This window comes from Tenrec ecaudatus, chromosome 2, assembly GCF_050624435.1.
Source record: "Tenrec ecaudatus isolate mTenEca1 chromosome 2, mTenEca1.hap1, whole genome shotgun sequence".
Lineage (NCBI taxonomy): Eukaryota > Metazoa > Chordata > Mammalia > Afrosoricida > Tenrecidae > Tenrec > Tenrec ecaudatus.
In genome coordinates, this window is record NC_134531.1 from 280,485,734 (window position 1) to 280,492,311 (window position 6,578).

Sequence of the window (6,578 nt, forward strand, 5' to 3'; positions counted from 1 at the left end):
TTCCACAGCGGGCTTCCTGTTTCAATTCAGAGACACCTAAAACACCTCTTGAACATTATCGTTGTCCCTACACGACCACTGAAGACAAAGTGGTTGCATAAGCAAATGTGGTAAACAGCTATGTGGTGCCCAGCTATGAAAAGATAAAGCATCTGAGTTCTTAAAGGCTTGAAGGAAAATAAGCGGCCATCTAGCTCAGAAGCAACAAAGCCCACATGGCATAAGCATACCAGCCTGTGTGATCACGAGGTTTCAAAGGGATCAGGTATCAGGCATCATCAGTACAAAAATCCTTATCATTGCGAATGAGCGGGGAGTGCTGGGTAGAGACCCAAAGCCCATTTGCAGTCCACTGGACATCCCATAGAAAGGTCTCAGGGAGGAAACGAGACAACACAGGGTATGAAAAAGCAAGGAAGAAACACAACTTTCCTCTAACTCCTAACTGCTTCCTTTCTACCCACTATCATGATCCCGATGATAACCTACAAATCTGGGCAGAGCAGAGAATGTACCCTGGGGCATATAGGAACTGGAAACACAGGGAATTCTAAGTGGATGAGCCCTTTATGACCCTTTTTATGAATGGAGATACTGGGAGGGTGGAAGGAGGGTAGGTTTGAATGGGGGAACCGATGACAATGATCTACATTTAACCTCAACAAAAAAGTGGGTGAAGGGGCACATCAGACAGTGCAAGATATGACAAAATCATAATTAGTAAATTCTCAATGATTTATACGGGAGGTGTAGTGGGAAGGGAGGGGAAAATGAGGAGCTGAGGCCAGCGGCTTAGGTGGAGAGCAGAAATTTTGAGAATAATGAGGCCAGTGGATGTACAAATGTGCTTTACACAACGGATGTATGAATGGATTGTGAACCAAATATTGATCCTCATTTTTTATCTGCTCCAATGAGTACTTGCTTTACTTTTTCCACAGGACTAACAAACACCCTCTTTTCCCCAGTATTAGCAGCAGACTCAGTTATTTGTATGCTTGTGCATGTTATTCCTCAAGTGTACCTGTATTCTGGTGAACGAGGTAGGGATCACTTTGGAATTTGTGGAGGAGTTAAAAGAACCCCAATTTTCGTTCCACTGTTAGCAGGGCTTGGGATTAGCTGCAGTAGGGTCAGTTGCTTTAATACAAGGAAACTTAAACTATCAGACTCTTAGTCAGCAAATTGATTTAGATTTACAGGGATTAAAAAAAACGGTTTCCCATTTTGAAAGATCCGTAGACTCCCTTGTAGAAGTTGTGTTGCTAAACCGCCGAGGGCTTGACTTGCTCTTTTTGAAACCAGGAGTGCTGTGCACGGTATTGGGAGAAACTTGTTTTTTGCAAACCATTCAGGAATCATTAAAGATAGTTTAGCCCTGGCTAGGAAAATATTAGAGGAAAGAGACAAGAAAAGAAATGAAGGAACCAATTGGTTTGAAAAGCTATTTAATTGGTCAACCTGGCTAACTACCCTAGTAACGCCCCTAGCCGGACCCCTAATCCTCCTCCTGTTAAGCCTCACATTTGGACCAATAATAGTCAATAAGCTAGTGGCATTCCTTTCACAGAAAGTACAAGCCATAAAACTGTTAGTGCTGAGACCACCATACACTAGGGTGGCTACCGCAGATTCAATGATTTGAACTTGGCTAAGAACAGGAGGGAAGGTAGCAGCTCTGGGAAACACTTAAACAGCCTTGACAATGGAAGCCATTTTGAACTGACAGAAGCCATTATGAACGGTAAATAAACTAGCTATGAACTGTCAAAAAAAAAGCTAGCTGATATTGGGGAGGTATGCTGTGCAGACGTAGCCCAAGGGGGTGTACAGAAGGAAATGCATGTTCAGAAGGCTTGCGAGAACGACCAGAGCAGTTTTGTTCAACTCAGAATGGCTAACCACAAAATCCCGCTTCTGTGCTCTGCTTGCTTGCACACCTGCACATTGCAAAAGTATAAAAACCTTTGGAAAATTAGACTGGGGACCGCTCAGTCTCCTCTCAAGAGAACTGATGGTCCATGCGCAGGAAATGAAACTTGTTCTGTAGAACTTGCCGGCAGTCTGGCTGGTTTTCTTTCTGGGAACAGACAGTAGCTACAACAGACACAAGTGGCCCCATTCTGCCTGGGAGTGGAGTCAAGTGGCTGGGAAAATGGAGGTCGCAGGTTGGAGCCTAGCCCAAAGCCAGCCTGGGGTCAGCCACCCAGCCAGAGTCCTGCCAAAGCCAACAGGGTGAACGCAGGCACCCCTAGCCATCCTGCTGGCTGGAACCCCGGCACACCACTGAGACTCCAGAAGACTTTGAGATTCCAAATCCTCCCTGCCTCCCGGCAGGAGCTTCCAATCCCCCTCCCAAAATGCAGCCTGAGAAGGCAGGCGAGTTCCAGAGAAGGCAGACACAGAGAGGCATGTCAAGTCCCGCACACCAGCAAGAAATGGCACAAAGATGGACACAAAAGGCTGGGGCTGGGGAAATACGCACGAGTGTCCCCAGGGGCCTCCACGGTGTTGGGTGGACGCGGCACCTGGATTGGCTCACCTAGGCCAGGTGAATTCAACTCAACAATTCTCCCGACGTGGTGAGGTGAAAGGGGCCCGAAACCCATGAGACCAGGATGGGAGGGCCCACTCCTGGGGCCGGCTTACCTCATATCTCCAAGTCAGACAGCACTGCTTCTGTTAGACCTCTCCGGGGACAGGTATGCCTCGGTCCTTGGCTCCACGCGAGCAACAGCTCACGTCGAGGCCTGGTTTGGGATCCCCGTGAGTTTTATGAGCATTAGGGAGGCGTGGTGGATGATGTTGGTTGACCCCATTGGCTGAATTGTTGAATTGAATCACGTGGCCTAGGTGAGCCAATGCAGGTGCAGCGTCCACCCAGGTGTATCGCCCCTTCCTGGCTGAAACCTGAACTTCTGAGCATGCAGGGAGCCACTACTTCATAAGCTGGTAGCTCATGCCTCTGAGCATGTGTAATGGGCCTGCCAGTCCCTATGCTAGCTCTCTAACAGGTTTTCCAGCCAAAGGTCTGCCTTCTGGAGCTGTTCTACAGAAAGCACTTAGTTCCTGACCCCTATACATTCGGGGTGATGGATGCCCTCGCTTCCGTGCTTGCTTCTATGTAATTCTGGAATGGTCCTTGTTTCACAAGGTTGACAAGGTCAGGAATTCTGGACTGGTTGGTACCAAGCACCAAATAAATAGCCAACAGATTGCAACCTCAACCCTTATATTGGTTTATTATGGACCACACAGACTTGTCTTCTGGAACTTCCCTCCTCAATTTCTGAATCCTGAACTCCTTGCCACAGGTACGTGGAAAGCAAGGATTCCAAACTCTGATCACCACATCTGACTGCTCCCCCAGTCCCTCTGTGCCCCCCCCCCTTGTCTTCCAGAGGTGCACTGTCAACCAGCAATGTTGGACCTCTCCATTTCTCAGAAGCTGCTGATTGTTATGTAAAATCACCCTGTGTTTAAATGTTAGTGATTATGCTATCTAAAAAACAAATGTGTGAGCCAACTCGGGGCAAACAAAACTCATTTCAAACACCAGCTCTGTCTCCTCTAAGGGCCCATGTACAACTGCTACAACACAACAGTGGATCCTGCTGGGTCCACATTAGCATGTGTGAGGAAGGCTAAATCCTACCTTGGTCCCTTGGTGTTAATTGCAGACTTACTGGGTGACGGACTGTATCTGACAGGCACCACGTTTCCCGCAGAAAACACCAACACTTTGTCAAACTCCGTTTGGTATTGCTCCACCCCTCCATCATTCTCCCTAATGACAAAAATAATTAACACACTCATATAAAAGCACAGGATGAGGAGAGCTTTAATGTATTCATCTAGTTCAGGGCCATCCCTGTTATCAGTATATGAAAAGTTAATGAGGCTTAATTTTAAAAGCAGCAGTAAAGCAATTTAGGAAACTCAGGGATTGTCACGAGTCCTGGTTGTGACAGCATGTTTTGAGCATCATGGAAGATAACAGATTTACCTTCTGCGGTATCTCATGTCCATTATCCCCAAACTACCTGCTCTTAGGGGTAGAGAGAGCGAGCTTGTCTTTGAAAAATGTGCCTGGGTTTGGTAGCTGCTCACAGGATGGCAGGTGTAACGTATTATGAGAACTTAACAAGGCTCTGAGAAGATGGTTATTGGAAGGTCTGGCTGGAGGGCAAGATCATGACTCCTGAAAGATTCTGGATCCGAAAGTCAAGTCTGAACTGGATGCCAGAGACTTTCTCAATACAGCCCTCTTTGTCCCGCCCCTAAGGCCAATACATTTCTAAGGGTTATGGATTCTACTTCAGAATATTTCTCAAACCCAGGGCCCTCTTCACCATTACTGGCTAAACCTGTTCACCTCTTGCCTTATATATAAAAATATGGGTTTATTGTAAGTCTGGGTATGTTAGATTTCTCGGGTGGGAAATGTCTCGGTCCTTGGCTACACACCAGAAAAAAATTCACACCAAAGCCTGGTTGGTGATCCGAGTGGGTTTATATACAGTAGAGAAGAAGGTTCCGGCGTTACAGTAAAATGAACACGGGCACCCTCACGACACTGCACACCCAGCCCTGTTGAGTGGAAGGCAGAGAAGCTGCTGAAGGGAAGGGGCGGTGGTCTTCAGGTTCCAGTCTTTTAAGGACTTTCAGCTGGGAGTCGGCAATTAAGCTCTCCTGGCTTGGGCTGGAATTGGTGCATGCCCCTTAGCCCGCATTGGCTTCCAACCTCCTGTAGGGGGCCCCCTAAGCATGGGAGGAACAACACCTGTCTTGCTACCTAACAGGTCTACATTCCTGTATGGCTACATTGAGATGGAACTAGCCCCTTTAGACAGCCTGTGTGGTTCACTAGGAGCCACAGGTCCCAGCGTTCCCTGTTACCAACTTAAACCTTAAACTACTGTTGGAGTTTATATTACCTGTGTGTGTCTGTGGGCATGGGACGTTTCCATGCCAGAGACCTGAAGTTGCACAAATAGGCATCCAGAACAGAACTCATACAGGCTCTAATAAGATGCTCAGATGCTTCTCGCTAGGATGAGAATTTAACGAAGTGTGTGAGCAGTTCAGATCTTGTAAGGGAGAACAGGTCAGTAGTGTATCCAGAGAAGAGAGCAAAGGTCAGGGGAAAGGGAGGAGGCCCGCAGACATCTGTGCTCTGTTTGGCCACAAGACAAGAAACCAGGTCTCCCTGCAAAAGAAAGCAGAACAGCAAGTCCCTCGGAACTAGGACATCTTTAAACATAACCTATACAACACTCAGCTCAGGGAGGCGCCTTGGAAAACCATAAAAGCCCTAAAAGAGGGACATGGAGGAAGCCCAAGTCTTTGACTTTCCCTGCTGTCCTTTCAGTATTGAAATGTCTGTGCACGAAGCCATTGAAATTTCTGGATCAGAGAGTAGATTCACAAGCCAAGCTCCTGCTTTATTCTTCCATGCATTTTAGCCCAACTCCTCCTTGGTGACACGTGTAACAGAAATTCTGGACTTAGGAGCCACTTGGTCCTTGGACACCAGGAGATTTCAGTGGAAACTGAAACAGGGCTCTAACCACCAGCTGGACTGGCCTAGGAAGCCCAAGTATTCAGTCTCCCAAACACCAACCTCCTGTTGCTCTTCATCTGCCTCCACCTTGTTCAGCTTTAGTTGTCCATGGAAACGCTTGGCACCCACCTGATGCTTCGGAACCCAGAAAGGAGGAAAGGTAAAACTGGGATTCAAATGAAACAGACTTAAGCAGGACCATAGCCAAGATGTGCCCAGGGCTCCTCGCAGCATTTGTCGCCTTCATTTCCCTCTTCGGACTCAGACGTGGCAAGGTTCAGAAACAAGCTTTACCAGAAAGAACAGCTGTGAACCCAGCCTGCTTCCAAGTGAGAAAAGGCCCTTTACACATGAGTTCCTGAAGTCAGCTCAGCCCAGCCCTGTGTGCACCCACCCCTCCCAGAGTCCCCTGCTCTCTGGCGAAGCATTAAAGCGAAGGGAAGTAGAGATTTGCTCAGAAAAAGAATCATTTTTCACAATAGCATGGCACATTCTGGATGGCAATCACGGCTGCACAAACCGTATCCGTCCTCCAGCCATAATGTTGGCACCTCAGTGACCACGCACATACATTGTGTGGCGAGACTCAGAGCCTATTCCTTTTGTGGTCAATTGTTTCCTCCCTCTCCATACTTTGCACTTAGGAGACATGCTCTCTGGAGGTGGTTGAGGCTTGTCTTGTCACCAATAATCATCTCCTACGCCTTCCTTTCCAGTCACTAATTTGATGTCTTCACTCAAAGAAATGCCCATAAGTTGAGGTTTCAGAGGAGAGCTCCTTGAGCTCCCCAGACAACAAGGAGGCCGAGTGTCACCATCATTATCCTGAGCTGGGAGGGAACACTAGTGTTCCGGAGGCTGGGAATCCATCACTGCCTGTCCACTGCACAGACAGGGCAGGTGATGGTTATAATTGCTTCTAGATGTCCTGCCATGGTCAGTTGAAAGTCAAACCTGCAAACACTGCCCGACTACAATAAAAGTGGAGTACACAGACATTTCTGCATCATTGCCG